The 15,579-nt window shown below is 42.9% G+C and overlaps 1 long non-coding RNA gene across 1 annotated transcript; it reads left to right on the plus strand.

Moving 5' to 3' along the window:
* The first annotated feature begins 4,150 nt into the window (after window positions 1-4,150).
* LOC139715308 (uncharacterized) lies at window positions 4,151-15,046 on the plus strand. Its single transcript, XR_011709813.1, has 3 exons — window positions 4,151-4,329; window positions 14,042-14,205; window positions 14,999-15,046. It is a non-coding gene; the product is annotated as an uncharacterized lncRNA (long non-coding RNA).
* Window positions 15,047-15,579: the final 533 nt, after the last annotated feature.

The following is a 15,579-nucleotide window of genomic DNA, read 5'->3' on the forward strand; positions in this document are numbered from 1 at the left end:
ATGTTTTTGTGTGAAATGACGTGTATTTCTCCAGTTGCAAAAATCTACCAGACACCCTATTGATAGCTAAGTAACCTCGATAGCTACAACCTCGACTCTCTTATTACAGTCCGGGAAACCCGCTCATGAGGACCGCTCCCGCGTACGAGGACTGCCCCGCCTCATGAGGCTCCCTATTCACTTCTTATTCATCTCACATCTGACGTATAAATTGTCGCAACTTTGCACTGTGATTTTTTGTTACACACACATGTCCAATATCCGTGATGAAAAGAAGAAAAAATCCTGTTTTTTTTTCAAAAATCGAGTTTTAATCAACCGATGCAGAGCGCCCATCAAAACACGGGCGCCAGCGTGTTCGCACAATGCAAGACTGCCGCACCTAGCGGCCTGATCCGACAGCTCGGATCAGCGGATGAGCGGGTTTCCCGGACTGTATTATACTCATACTTTAGGTCCCCACCCCCCAGTCACATCAACAAAGCAAGCTGATGTGCGTTCCGCGCATTTAACCTTGATAGCTAAGTAACCTTGATAGCTACAGCCTCAACTCTCTATACTCATACTTTAGGTCCCCCCCCCCAGCACATCAACAAAGCAAGCTGATGCGCGTTCCGCGCATTCAACCTTGATAGCTATAGTAAATTTAACCCTGATAGCTCTTATTATACTCATACTTTAACTGTTAGGTCCCCCCTCCTCCCTGTGGCAGATTGTGGTGCGTGCCAGAACTACTTTCTCACAATCAATCATGTCGCGAGGATAGGGTACTTTTTTGCTGTGGTGAGTTTGAGGTGGGGACATAAAGTATGAGATTGTGTAGCATGTACTGTAGCAGCTAGCAGTGCGTAACGTAATAGTCCAGTGCATGTCAAATACTATTATAAAATGGGTTCAAGAATGTAGCCAATAGGAAGCACTGAAATGAGTCACGTGTGCTTTGGTTATTCTAGTCCCATTGCACTGTGTGTTAAATCCTATTGCCGATCGTCTGTGCGCGCGGCGGCTCCTTTGAATTGCATGCGTATGCATACGCGCTGTAGAGCTGTCAATCCTGTAAACAACTTCTAGTTCGGGCTGCCGGCCGGCCGGCCTTTCTTCCCTTGTGCATAACATGTGTGGCGTACGTATACTCATATACGTACAGTACAGTAGACCAAGCGTTGTGGGACCAGAGGCGTACATGGAGTCACTTTGAAGGGCAAATCCAACAATTTAGCAGGTTAATTCTCACGCCGTTTTCAGAGTATGTTGTCTAGTAGGCCTATATGAGGAGTCTATACCAAGTCTTTAAGGTAAAGGGTGCATATTCTATGTAAAATAAGTAAGTTTTCATGCGGGAACTTAAGTGTCCGGAAACCCAATCCCCCATCATATGTGCGGGATTTCCGAGTGCGACGTGCGTAAATGTTTGGGGCGAACATCTTCGGATGTCTTGACCCACAAAGGTACGTGAAAAACGCTGAAAAATGCTGTTAGTTTTCGAATTTTCAACCCATTTTATAAAACAAATGATGCACAGGATTATTTCGTGGCATTAGTGGAGATGCAGCTCACTCTCAGGTATTTACAATGTAGTGCAACATCAGTCCGGGAAACCCGCTCATAAGGACCGCCCCCACGCCTCATGAGGCCCGGGGGGGGGGGGGGGGGGGGGGAAACGCCTCATGAGGCCCCCTATTCACTTCTATTCATCTCACATCTGACGTATAAATTGTTGCAACTTTGCACGGTGATTTTTTGTTACACACACATGTCCACTATCCATGATGAAAAGAAGAAAAAATCCTGTCTGTTTTTTTTCTTCAAAAATCGAGTTTTAATCAACCGATGCAGAGCGCCCATCAAAACATGGGCGCCAGCGTGTTCGCACAATGCAAGACTGCCGCACCTAGCGGCCTGATCCGACTAGTCGGATGAGGCCGCTTCATGAGGCGTTCCCCCCCAGGCCTCATGAGGCGTGGGGGCGGTCCTCATGAGGCGGGGCAGTCCTCGTACGCGGGAGCGGTCCTCATGAGCGGGTTTCCCGGACTGACATGCACTCGGCTTCGCCTCGTGCATGTTTCACAATTGTAGATCTAGAGTAACTGCGTCAGTAAGCGGCTGTGCAGCCATTCGCGGCAGGTACAACATACACGGTAATATACAGCTAAACACAGCATTGCACTGTTACATGCACACTACATATATACTAACACACTAACAATCAACAAAAACCAACCGATAAAATGGGCACGATCTCTGACGAAAGTGAAATTTTCTCACCTAAATGACAACATATCGCATCCAAAATAAAATTTTCGGTACTTCTTAACATAACAATTAAGAAATAATGGTCCAAGAAACTTGATTTTTTGTCGTTTTCCCGATGCTCATGGATTTTGAAAACATATCCTCACATAAAATAGAACTTTCGCGAGCCGATGTGGGCCGCCATTTTTGTTTGGAAAGTGGATGTTAGCATCGAAAAAATTCAGAAAAACACGAGAAAGACATCAACAACACCGCCAGAATTGCGATCTTGTTTGCGGCCAATGCATGTGCGCCAGCTATTTTCACGTGCTTTCGCAATGGGAATTGGCGCTTACGCAATGTTCGCGAGACATGTGAAGGCGTTCAGCTAAAGATCGCGGAGCACGCGCGTATTGCATAGGGATTGTACATCGTGCCGCAAGCAGAAATACTACGTCGCATATCGCCCTTAATCGGCAAAAATTGTGCCAGGTTTTGCCCTGGTAAATCATGAAAACTGCGTTGGTCAGTGATAAATTTCTTTCATGAAAACAATTTCGTTAATGAATAATCTTGTCTATGATATATGAAATGGATAATTTGCCTGATTTGTTTACAAGTTGGAAAAACCCTTAACAATGCTTAAACTGCCGCAAACGGGATATTTTACTCTAGCGTTAAATACCCTCGAGTGCGCTATAAATTTACGCCTCCACTAACATGACTAACGCACTCTATCCTGTGCATCATTTGTAGACCCTCTATAGGTTTTCTAACGTTATGCCTAATTGTTAGTGTTAGTGTATAGTGTTACTGTTAATAGGATACAACTGCGTCTGCATGCATTCTGCAGTATACAGTAACGCCAACCGTGCCCGAGCCACCGAACTAAAACATATTCTAGAAACCCTAGTGGAATGCGTGTCCCTATTCCCAACATACACGAGACCGTGTTGCGTCGCCATCTTGTTCGGTCAATTTTTCCTTATATGGAGTGCACGCTTAGGCGCGGTCAGACTGGGCCACTGGTACGCGCGCAAGCAAGAGTACGCCGTCCAGTGGCTGGTGATTATGACGTAACAATGCACGTTTGTACATGAATGGTCTTGCGCTTCGGAGACACAGCCCGCACTCCATATAAGGAAAAATTGACCTAACAAAATGGCGGTGGTAGCAAGTTTTGGTGGCTGCGTATTTCCTGGGTGAACACGCATTCCACTATGTTTTAGTTCGGTGGCCCTAGCTAGCCTAAACTTGGCCCGACCAGACGCTGGGCTGTCCATGGCTGTGTACACTATACACCAGTGTCTAGAATCTAGTTAGCCTAGGAAACTACACTGTGAGTGTAACGTTAGGTTGTGTTGTGTCAATGTATGTTTAGTGCGACATGACACGACAGGATCCAACAATAAACCCGAATTAAACAGACGTTTTAAATTCAAATATGATAGTTTATTGAAACTTACGTACAAATGCATATAACACACAACCGGAAAACAGTAATCATCCGCTATCCACTGATACTTACGTCGAGAAATGTCCACATTTGTAAGGGTTTCCTCTCCGGTGAACGTGAAATGAACGTTCGTTGGGTATGCCCAAAGATGATACAGCCAAAGATAATAGAGCGCCGTGCAGCGCCCCAGCGGCGCTGTATCATCTTTAATACAGCGCCCCGTACGGCTGTGCGGCGCTCTATCATCTTTCGTAGGTTACATGCATGCAATGCTGAGCGCACTTGCAAGACAAATGGACACAACCTAGCGAGAGCTCCTTCCGCGAGAAAAGAGTATTGTTATGATTGGTCGTTATGTCGTGAGAGTTGGTATGTGAACGAATCAGCTGCTGTGTAAATTCCCGGATTGTTTTCAGTGGGGATCCGAGCCTAAAGAGGATCAGTACGTAGCTAGATAGCTAGTATTCATATGTGCTGCTTGCAGAATTCCAGACTAAAAAGGATCTTTTCGGCTTTCTTTTCATCGTAAATATGCAAGTGATGCTTTAGGAAGAAAAGCAGCAGCAGAAATCTAGACGTCTAGCAAGTCTTTTTATCGTCATTGGAGCTGGGAGCCAGCGAGAGCACTCAAGACCGCAAGTGTAAATTTAGTTAGATTTCTAAATAAACTTAGGTCTAGACTAGTCTAGATCTAATTAAAATTCATTTAGGATACCCTTTCGGTACGTTGTTCGCAAGGACAAGGTCAAGGCCTGGTGCGTGCAGACTGCAGTCTCACTCATCTTTCTGAGAATTAAACCATGAACGCCATGATGGTTCTGCATGTTGTAGATTCTATTATTGTCTTAACAAGGACCAAGGTGTTATTACAATAATAACGTTAGTTAGACTAGTTTCCGCCCTCCATCTTTCCAGCCCCTTACATTGGCAGACATGACCACCAGCTCAAATACATGATACCAGATGCCTCAATTGACCCATACAAATATTCCTTCTATCCACGTACTGTATGGATCTGGAACCACCTACCAAGCAACGCTGTCACTGCACCTACTGTTGACACCTTCCGGAAGGCTGCCCTACCAATTATCAGAAGGTTGCAGCCTCCCGTAGGGTCCAAAATGCTGTAAGCCTGGCAGCCTGATTTTTATTTGCACGCACATGACATTTTATTGTAAATAGTTAAATCTGCATAATAGCACTTCAAGCACCGTCGGCCAACGTCGTCATCGCACAGCCCATCCCAGTTTAGCTTCGATGAGCTGCTACAGGGATTATCATTTCAAGATTCAAGATTTAGAGATGTCACTAACCCCGTCGCGGGGCGCTGTAACACAGTAGCGTCCGTATGGGGTCGCTGCTGCGGTTAAGATGTCACCAGATCACGTCTAACGTACACTATAAGGCCGTGTCACACTTGACCGAAAGATCGGTCTGTATCTGTCCGTCGGGGAATGTTCCGCGGAGACTGCGTCTGGCTTCACGGATCCCCTCCGTATACAGACCAAAGTCAATGATTGCGGCTCCTGTGTGGAGCAGTCGCGCACAGATCAAACGTTACGATAAACCAAATTTCAGACAGCTTTTTTACATTCAAACAAGTTTGACATGACATGACACATTATATGCAGCAATATTTGGGATAAATTTCTCAATTGTGCAATTGAAATACTCACATAAACTCGGTTATAACGCAGACATTTTATCGATATCGCAACATCGCCGTTCGCAAGCTGTAAGTCGCCATTTCAGTTCGGGAAACCCACTCACAAGGGGGGCCCCTCCTTATAAGTAACCCGTCCCCCTATATAAGTAACCCCGTCCCCCTTATAAGTAGGCCCTAACCCCCGGGGCACCCCTTATGAGGAGTCTCCACGCTTTTTTGCAATGCAACGCGAAAATGAAAGGACTGCGGCAATTCGCTTGATTATGTCCATAAAGCTTCACAAGTTTCCTAGTTACTCACGAAATTTGAGCAAAATCGGTTTGAGGCATCATATCTAAAATCATGGATTTAAATGCGATGTCAAACTACCCATGCGAATGCTGAAATGCGAGCGATTACTGGCGTGAGTGTCGCCAGGCGCGGCGGCGCGGCAATGCTTGAGTGCAGACGTGGCGACTGAGTACGAAAGTCTCCGTACTCAGTCGCCACGTCTGCACTCAAGCATTGCCGCGCCGCCGCGCCTGGCGACACTCACGCCAGTAATCGCTCGCATTTCAGCATTCGCATGGGTAGTTTGACATCGCATTTAAATCCATGATTTTAGATATGATGCCTCAAACCGATTTTGCTCAAATTTCGTGAGTAACTAGGAAACTTGTGAAGCTTTATGGACATAATCAAGCGAATTGCCGCAGTCCTTTCATTTTCGCGTTGCATTGCAAAAAAGCGTGGAGACTCCTTATAAGGGGTGCCCCGGGGGTTACTTATAAGGGGGACGGGTTACTTATAAGGAGGGGCCCCCCTTGTGAGTGGGTTTCCCGAACTGATTTTGAATCTGTAAGCCAATCACATGCGAGGTACGTGTTTTAGTAAAACAAACACGTATAGACCCTAAACTACCTGGCATGTGATTGGCTAATAGATTCATACTGTATGTTTCTGCAGTTTGAACGTGACGACGCGACAGGCTGTGTTTTACGTTGAAAATTCTACTAAAATTTTGGATTATTCATTAATCTGGTGAGTTTAATGTATTCTTAAAAAGCTAATTTCACTATACAAGCTTAAATTTGCTGACCTAGGGCCGTGAATTAGACGCAATCGAGAAGGGTGAGGTACCTCACCCAATTTTCCATAGAGACAGTGGTTAAGAACATCCACACAGCAATGGGTACTGCAACCTTCCGTCTGTCTACGGAGGATAGCGTTAATGGCAAAATATAAAAAGAGTCCTCCGGACAGACGGATCTTTCTGTCTAGTGTCACACCAGCCTTGCGTGCGACTTCCGAAGAACATTTTTGCTATCCGGAGGTCCCCGCAGATGACCCGCACATGACAGTATAGTGAGGTGCCCGCACCTCGTCAGGGGCCCGAATACCGTCACCCCGCTTAAAATTGTTTTAAGCGCACTAAACAATAATTTATGCCCGGGACTGTGTTCAGCACGCTTGAAACTTGGCGGGGCTACCACAACCAAGCAAATTGTGGTGAAAACCGAACAGTTTTTCGCGAAAATCTGAAATTTAATCGGAATACGTGTTATAGGTATCACCACTGTCCCCGCACGCATCTTTTACGTGTATGTCTATGGGAGCATCACGGTCACCCGCACACGTCTTTTACGTGCTTTGTCTATGGGAGCGCGGGTGACGAGTTGCGGGCCCCTTCCTTAGCGCGCAACTTTTTCGCATCATTCGTGTTTGACGACGATAGCTGCAAATTTTCGGTATCGATCAGTGAACTTGTGATTCCACTGGAATTTTCAGCATTTTTCATGTATGTGAGTTGGATTTCAAAGAATTTCAGTGGCGAAATGTGATTCAAATATGCGCAAACATTAACTATGACGAGGTGCGGGTCACCCAAGTATACTAGGGGCAAGCATGGTATTACCGGACGCATGGTATTACCGGACACGCACATGTTTGCGTACTAATGACATTCTGTACGCGCGAGACTTCGTAGAGTAGCCTCACAGAACTTTGTGTGGACCGAAATCGCAAAAAAACACCACATAAAAATGTGAAAACACGAAAAAAATCACATTTTACCTCAAATTTATAGTTGAGTGACCCGCACCTCGTATATAATATTCATGCATACTTGAATCACATTTCACGACTGAAATTCTATGAAATCCCACTCACATACAGGATTCCAATAGAACCAAAATTTCACTGATCGATATCGGAAATTCGTCCTCAAACGCGAATGATGCGGAATAGTTGTGCGCTAAAGGGGCCTGCAATTCATCACCCGCGCGTGCAACTCCCATAGACAAAGCACGTAAACTGAAGTAGAGTCTATAACCAGTTGTCGATTTTCTTACAAGGTTATATTGCGTGAACTGTTCGAAATGTTCGAGACAGACATTTTACCGTAAAATACGAAATTTGAGCCTCATTTGCTGATTTTTTCTTTGTCATCCACTCGATGAGAATGTGTACGGTGATTTTGGGGATGAATTGTGATTCTCGTGCAAGGACTAACTTGCTAGGTGCGAAAGACCTCGATTACGAAAATCACGTCCGGTAATACAATGCGATTTAGCACCGCGCAAAAAAACATCTATTTTAAGAGGGGTAACGTTTGAAGCATATTTTCTAAAAACTGGAACGAAGAATTGACATAAGTTGGCTGAATTCGTAATTTCCAGGAGTCTGTGAATAAGTACCTGTAGTGTTATTTTTAGCCGAAATTTCATCCTCTGAGTACAGAATTCAAAGCCACGAAAAAAAGCGTCCGGTAATAGGATGTACCACCCTACCTAGGATGTATCTCAAAAGTAGTTACCCGGAGGTGCGCACGCTGGCTCTATTTACCCGCTGCCAAAAAAGGCCCTGTCACACCAGCTAAGCGGGCTTATTGCGTATGGGGATTTTTCAGCACGCAGAATAATTTCTGCGGCCGGACAAGGTTTAGGGCGAGTTTGGCGTGGGTATTACATGATAAACGCGTGTATTCCGTTGAACTGCATGTTAGGCGCGTGGGTGTCACGTGATAGCTTCTTTTATGTCAGTTACGGGCGACATACAGGCTCTGCGAAGTACCTGCGCCTCAACTGCGTGTTATCTGCGTACTAGTCGCCTGCGAGGTGAGTGCTAGCCTGAACAATAGGCTGGTTCGAGTGGATGGGCAAACAATCATTTGTCAACTAGCTTTCAAGAAGTGAAGATGCCCCGTAGACGGAAAGTGCACAAGGGCAGAGAACGTCCAGTGGATGGACAGCCACAAAGCCCGGAAGATTAACAGCAAATGCATCAAATTGCTGCTGAAGTCCATTCGGCGGATGAAGTCCTATCCGAAAGGGACCAGGTAGTCCTCGACGCCACAGAGGACAGAGGACAAAGAAGAGAATGAGCCCACAAATGGCACGCACTCCCTTCACATAGGCATAGATCAGCGGGCAACTTACCTACTTCAAGTGGGTCAAATGCCTGTGAATTGCGGCGGCTACGGCCCTTGTCCTACGGGTGTTCTGCGTGGAACTCTTCGGGCAATCCTCGCGACTCATCCGGAAATAGTTTTGGTCATGCTAAAAACTTTGCTGCGGGAAAATTGGACTAGCGTGCGCACCTTCGGGCAACTAAGGACGAGATAAGTGCTAGGTACTGTCAAGTTCGGGCCAACTGCGGAGAGCTCCGGGTAGCAAATTTGTTTCCCCGCAAGTCAAGCCGCAAAACTTCCCCAGATACGGTATGACAAGGCCTTGAGCATGCTCAAAACTTGTTCCGGAAGAGTCACTGGAGTTGCCCGTAGAGGTACGCGCAGAACACAAGTAGGAAACCCTTACCGGTAGCACAGGTCTCACAGGCAACTCCAAAGCAGGTACTTCGCAATCCCCGTAAGTCGCTCGTAACAGAAAATGGATCGGTTTCAAAGCTCTCACGCGAGTCACACGGAATGCACGCAAGCCACAAGCCCGCGTAGCTTGCCTGGACAGGTGTGACACCGCCTTTAGTGTTAGGCCTATAACGTTAGATCTATTCAAGGACAAGGTGCGTGCAGGCAGTCTCACTCCTCTTTCTGAGAATTAAACCATGATTCATGAATGCCATGACATGAGTAAGGCATGACGCATGAATGCCATGCCGGCCTGGGCATGTTTCTGCATGTTGTAGATTCTAACGTGTTAGACTTTATTAAAGGTGCATGGTCCCGGTGTACTTTTAGTCAAATGCATGGCGCGAGTTTCCTATACTCAATAGAGACCTACAATTGTACACTATCGACTACTCCTCTTTACTACACTAGCTAGACTTTAGCGCTTACGCTTTGGCCCACTTCCCCGAGTCCGAAGAAGTCCAATCCACTGTCTGTAGTCAGTGGTCCGATCACAGTTCGGCTCATGTCATGATTCGGCAGAGGAGATGACAGCTTTAGCAAATTTCTTTTGTGATGTTATATCAACAAGCACATATGCACGCACCCTGGCATTACTACAGACTGCGCGATGCACAGAGAAGACAATGAAGGCAACGTTTTATACTTAGCAACACCTACGCACTTTACTCTTGATGACAGCTCAACTTCGGTAATCTTCGTATCAATGCTTAATGGTGATCAGCAGTATCATCAACAGTGCCCTCTACACTACCGGGACTATGCCCCTTTAAAAGGTGTTACTACAATGACAATAAATTTACTAGTTAATGTTAGAGATGTCACGATCACGTCTAGTGTAGGTGCCTACTTTAGGCCTAACGTTAGATCTACTAATATTTTAACCTAGGGCTAGGCCTCGTCTAGTACTGTAACTGTTAGTTTGACTGAAAGATCGGTCTGTATCTGGTCGTCGGGGACAGATTCTACTCTAACGTTAGATTCTATTCTGACATTAGCGTTAGGCTAACGTAACTTATCATGTTCCGCGACTGCGTCTGGCTTCACGGAAAGCGATAACGTAAAAAAAAAATGAAAATAAAAATAGAAAAAATGAAAATAAGATATTATATAGAAAATGTAATAAAATAAAATAAAAGACTCCTCCGGACAGACGGATCTCTCTTTCTAATCTTGGTATGACTTACCATACTAACTGTAGAGGATCTAGATCTAGTCTAGTACTAGATCTAGAGTAGGCCGTAGGGCGACCTACTGACTGTACTTTGTGAGTGACCCGCACCTCGGTATCTACAGTCATAGACTCTAGACGTCTATTGTCTAGATCTACAATAAATTAATGTTTGAATTTTATGCATGTTTAGAATTGAGACTTCTAACGTTAGTTCTAACTTTAGATCACACTAACATTAGCTCTACATCACTGAAATTCTAACAATTTAGTATGAAATCCCACTCACATAAAGGAAAAATGCTAAAGATTCTAGTGGAACTAGAGACAAAGTTCAATGATCGATCTGGAAATTTGCAGCTATCATCTTCAAACACGAATGATGCAGAATAGTTGTGCACTAAGGAAGGGGCCGCACCTCGCCGCCCTGCGCTCCAGTATCATATAGAAATACCTAAAGCACATAAAAGACATCACATGGGTGACAGTGATGCTGATATTACCACACACGTATTCCATAAGTGTGTATAAATTTAAGATTTTCAGGAAAAACTGCTCGGCTTTCACCTCAGTTTGCTTGGTTGTGATAACTAACTATACACAGCCCAGTCGCTGTATAAAAAGCGACAGAGCTGTATCGGAGCAGCCCACAACACAACAAAGCAAGCTCAGCGATCGCTTTACGATAGCTTTGAGTTTTGATACTTGACATCATTTTTTGTCACCTCAAACTCATTAAATGTAATCTTCATTAATGACACTACAAAGCTATGTTATCAATATTGACATACACATTTGACAACTTACTGAAAATGAAGATTATATGCAGCATGTGCAAACAGTACATCTTTATTGGGAGTTCACGCGATCTGAATGCACTTTTAAAGGTCACGCTGTCGACCGTGCTGCTACCAAAGAGTGCACGCACGCAATAGATCACTGCACTTCCAGCCACGCTGTGGCATGCGCGCACATAATTTGCAGAGTGGTCAACACGCCATTGTGAATTCTGCAACGATGAACCCCGATGGTCGGGGAGTGCGCCTTTTTTTGTTCCATGGACTTATCACGAGGGCTCTCTATGGACTTATGTACCTTCTGTAGTATAACTACAATTTGTATAAGCATGCACTTTACGTGAGTAACATGTATATAAATTTTCATAAGAAACGTATGAATTTTTATAAGTGTATAGTTGTGTTGTGGTTTCCCAATGTGATGGCGAGGCCCAGCCTGTCTGGTCGGACTAGTGATAACCCTGCAAAGTTTCAAGCATACTGAACACAGTCCCGGTTGTACATTATAGTTTAGTGCGCATGCTAGACAAAAAAAATCCATCAGTCCAGGGGAGTCTTATTTTTTTTTGGGACATTATCACTCTCCTCCGTAGGGGATCCATGAAGCCAGACGAAGTCTCTGTGGAACATATCCCCGATGACCAGTACAGTGTACAGGCATGCTAACTTGAAAACATTGAACTGTACATTACTTGAATATGAGACCATTCTGAAGCAAATAATTTTCACACAACAATAGAAATAACATGTACTCTTAAATGAATCCGACAAGGATTGGAACAATCATCCCCCAGCATTCCCACTGATTCCAACTGATCAGTTACTAGCCATCCCCTTTAAAAAAGATTGCAGGAGCCAAAGTGTGTCATGGGTTTAAAAAAGGTTGAGAAGTATGGCCCCAGAGGATTACAGATTGGTTGAATAATATAGTTCACTGTAGATTCATTATTTCATATGATCGTGGCTGGGGTGACAAGACCTTGTATCTCAGATTTTGGTGAAAATGACTTTTTTTTTTTTGTGGATATCCTTCGAGCCTGGGCTGATGGGGTATGGAGAACTTGTGCTGCCCATACATCAAGTTCCCCCTCTCGGCATTGCTGATGTAGTCCAAAGGAAAGGATGAACCAATACAATTTGGCACCAGCGCAGCTGCAGGAGTTGCTGGAAGGTAACGCAATACGTTGCCCAAATGCCTTAGGGACTCCACTCTGGATTTCTGTAGGGTTAATGGTCAGAAGTGATGTCCTAACCAAATCCTAGCTGTCTTACTCCCAAAATAAAGCCACCATGGCATGTCAAAGGAAAGACTATCCCATTTGATACAGTGCTTTGGCTGCCATGTTTTGTTGTTGTTTTTTTTTTGTTTTTTTGTTGATCTCCTGAACATTTGACATTTCATAGATACGAGGTCGTGACCCCAGCAACGATATCTTGCACTATAGAAAAAGTAATCCTTAAAATTCTACCTTGCTTAAGTCAAATTCTATAATGCTTAAATTCTATCTTGTCACTACACTTGGTTTTACCAATGCTTACATCATTTCTGTATCCAGTAGCAATAGAGAAGACAGGGTCCACTGTCTGCAGTATATAGGGTCATTTGGAGTCATCACAATCTGATAAAGTGTATCCCCCATTTGCTGACTAGTAAAATTTGCATTCTGTCATGCAGGAAAGTGACTGAAGGCAATGACAGTCAGTGTACAAGGAGATGGTTATCCTCATCCCATCTGAGTGTTCACTTCTGAGTAGCTTGGAATAATGTGGGCCCCACAAATGTTCTGCAGACTAGCATATAAAAGTTTGATATTTTGACTTGTTGCTAGTAATGTGGACAATTATTCATCCAGTGGACTTAGATTATGAATACCGGTATGTCTAAAGGAACTCATCTGCCGACCAAGTTCTGATTAGACCATCAGCTTCTAAACAGTTTTTGGCTGCTTTTTTTTTTTTTTTTAAAGTCAAATTTTTTGCTGACATACAGGTATCGATTAATTCCTTGTCTACATTTTACCTCCTGTCAATGATATTCAAAACATTTTACAACTTTGCAATTAATTCCCCTTTGTTGAACCATTGAGAGGCAGAGGTAAAGTATGATAGTGTCAGTTGCACTGGATGCAGCTGATATCAGCAGAAAACATCAATACATATTTTTCTTAGCTAATTTTATCATACTGTACATTTGTAGATCAAAAAGGTGATATTTGCCAACATTACTGCTGAGATTATACTGAGGGGCTGTAAAGGGTAGTCCTTGTGGTTACGTTTAGGGATGATACTCCCTTCAACCAAACAGCCCAACTGGAAGAATCTTTAGGAGGAATTCTCAAGAAATGTAAAAGAATGTGCTTTCTTAAGCATCAGCATGTTTTATTTGATTGTTTGTTTGTTTTTCAAGTCAAAAACATGGTCCCCTTTCACCTCCCCAGCAGAAATAATCTTGTGGAGGAACCCACAAAACTTAACGGCATAATTTACCATTTGCACATGCAACAAAAACCCAGCATTAGTGGTTTAAAATACTTCTAAAATGTGAGTTAGGGATAGAAACAACCACTGTAAAAATTTAAATCAGTAAAATCGATGTTAAGTGTTGTTAAATACAAAATGTAAACAATCGTTATAAATTTATGTTCCCACACTAAATCGTTTACAGTTACGGTTTATTAAGAAAAATATAGATATCTCCTTATATTTTAGGCTTTATCGCGAAAATTCTATATGTAGGATGTTTTGTGGTACAACAGGCCTACACATATCTTATGCATTAAATGTCATATCTTGAATATTTTTTAAATCACTGTTCCAAAAGGTAAGCAGGACCTTTAAGGGTTTTCTGATTGTTTTGCTGTTCATCCACATACAGGGAGAAGTAGGCCCTTTATTGTGCTGGCTACCTGTCTCATTGTGAACTAGACGTCTGCATCTTGTAAAGCTGTCATGAACACACTGCTTGTGTCAGCAGTGCCAGCATTTGAGTCTGGAAATGAGAAAGAAATATGTAGCAAGCTGCAGGAATTCACAAAAGAGGTAAGGGGTAAGGTAAAGTCCTGAAAATTCCAGCTTTTTACAGAGTGGATGAGGGACATTTTTTATTTATTTTTTTTTGCATAAAAAGGTTTAAAATTGTTCTCTAGAAGGTGAAAGATATTTTATAGGCCATTTTCTTAAATATTTGTTTTTTTCCTGCACTCCTTAGATGTTGGATCAGAATTTTCCATATATTTTTTTTAAATTTTAGCAGAATTGAAAATCTCAGCATCTGACTGTGTAATTGTCAGTGTATCATTTTACACAGTGTTGTTGGTTGATTGTTCATAATGACAGTCTTGAGTATGTGACTGAGACATCTCTTGCTCAAGCTGTTTGAAAATGACCAAAGCAAGATTTCTCTCAAATATCAACATCAAGATACAGGGCACTCCCGTTATAACCAACAGGGTTATAACAAAATTCTGGTTACAGTGAAGTCAAAATTCAGGCCACAACTTTATCCACTCTATGTATTTCTGTTGTTTGTTTGTTCGGTTATGACGAAATTCCGATAATGAAAGAAAACTGCCGGTTCCGAGGACTTCGTTATAACGGGAGTCCACTGTATTTCATTGTAGTGTAGTATTTACCTGACAAAGAGGCTATTTCCTCATAAGGACAAGTTCACCTTGATACACATGTGGCTTGAGTGACTGCACATCAATGAAACAATTTGTTCAAAAGTTGTGAATTTGTAAAGTTTGTCAGGATTATGATTATGTATAAGGTATTAGATGCAGTAACATTTCTGTTTAGTTATATGCCTTCTGTGTGTGTTTTCTTTTTATAGAATGCACATACTTTCTCCTTCACTGATGTCAGAGTAGAAACCAAGAAGGTAAGGTTAGAAAAAATACAGGTATCCTCAAAGTCTCATTTATAGCGAAATTTCAATGAAGTACGATATACATTCATACACATATATACATGACATCTATATCCTGCATTCAGATTGTGAATAACTGCAATGAGTCGATATCAGCCAGAAAAAACCTTATGCCACTATTGTAGACCTTTGAATTATCACAAAATCAACTTTTGAAGATTGCATATGTTGCCGTAATGATTCATGTCAAGTTATAGCTAAAATACCTCCTGCTTGTGGTTTGTAGTGTAAATATTGGTTGAATTGTACATCATTTTCTCCGTACAGGTAATACAAACCAAGTCACAAAGATAGAAAGCAGTCTAATTTGAGTGTTGCAATGTTATAAAATTGATATCATGGTATGCATTGTATGTGTCTTTCATTTAGATTGAGAATTTTGATTCACAGTGAAAGTTTCCCCAACCCACCTCCAATGTCATTGCAAAAGAGAGTTACTTTATCTGAAGGATATTCACTAGAGTGTGCCATAAGAATAACTTACT

Source organism: Diadema antillarum, unplaced genomic scaffold (genome assembly GCF_040938485.1).
Source record: "Diadema antillarum isolate AM-2024a unplaced genomic scaffold, OU_Dant_1.0 seq00003243_RagTag, whole genome shotgun sequence".
In the NCBI taxonomy this organism is placed as follows: Eukaryota; Metazoa; Echinodermata; class Echinoidea; order Diadematoida; family Diadematidae; genus Diadema; species Diadema antillarum.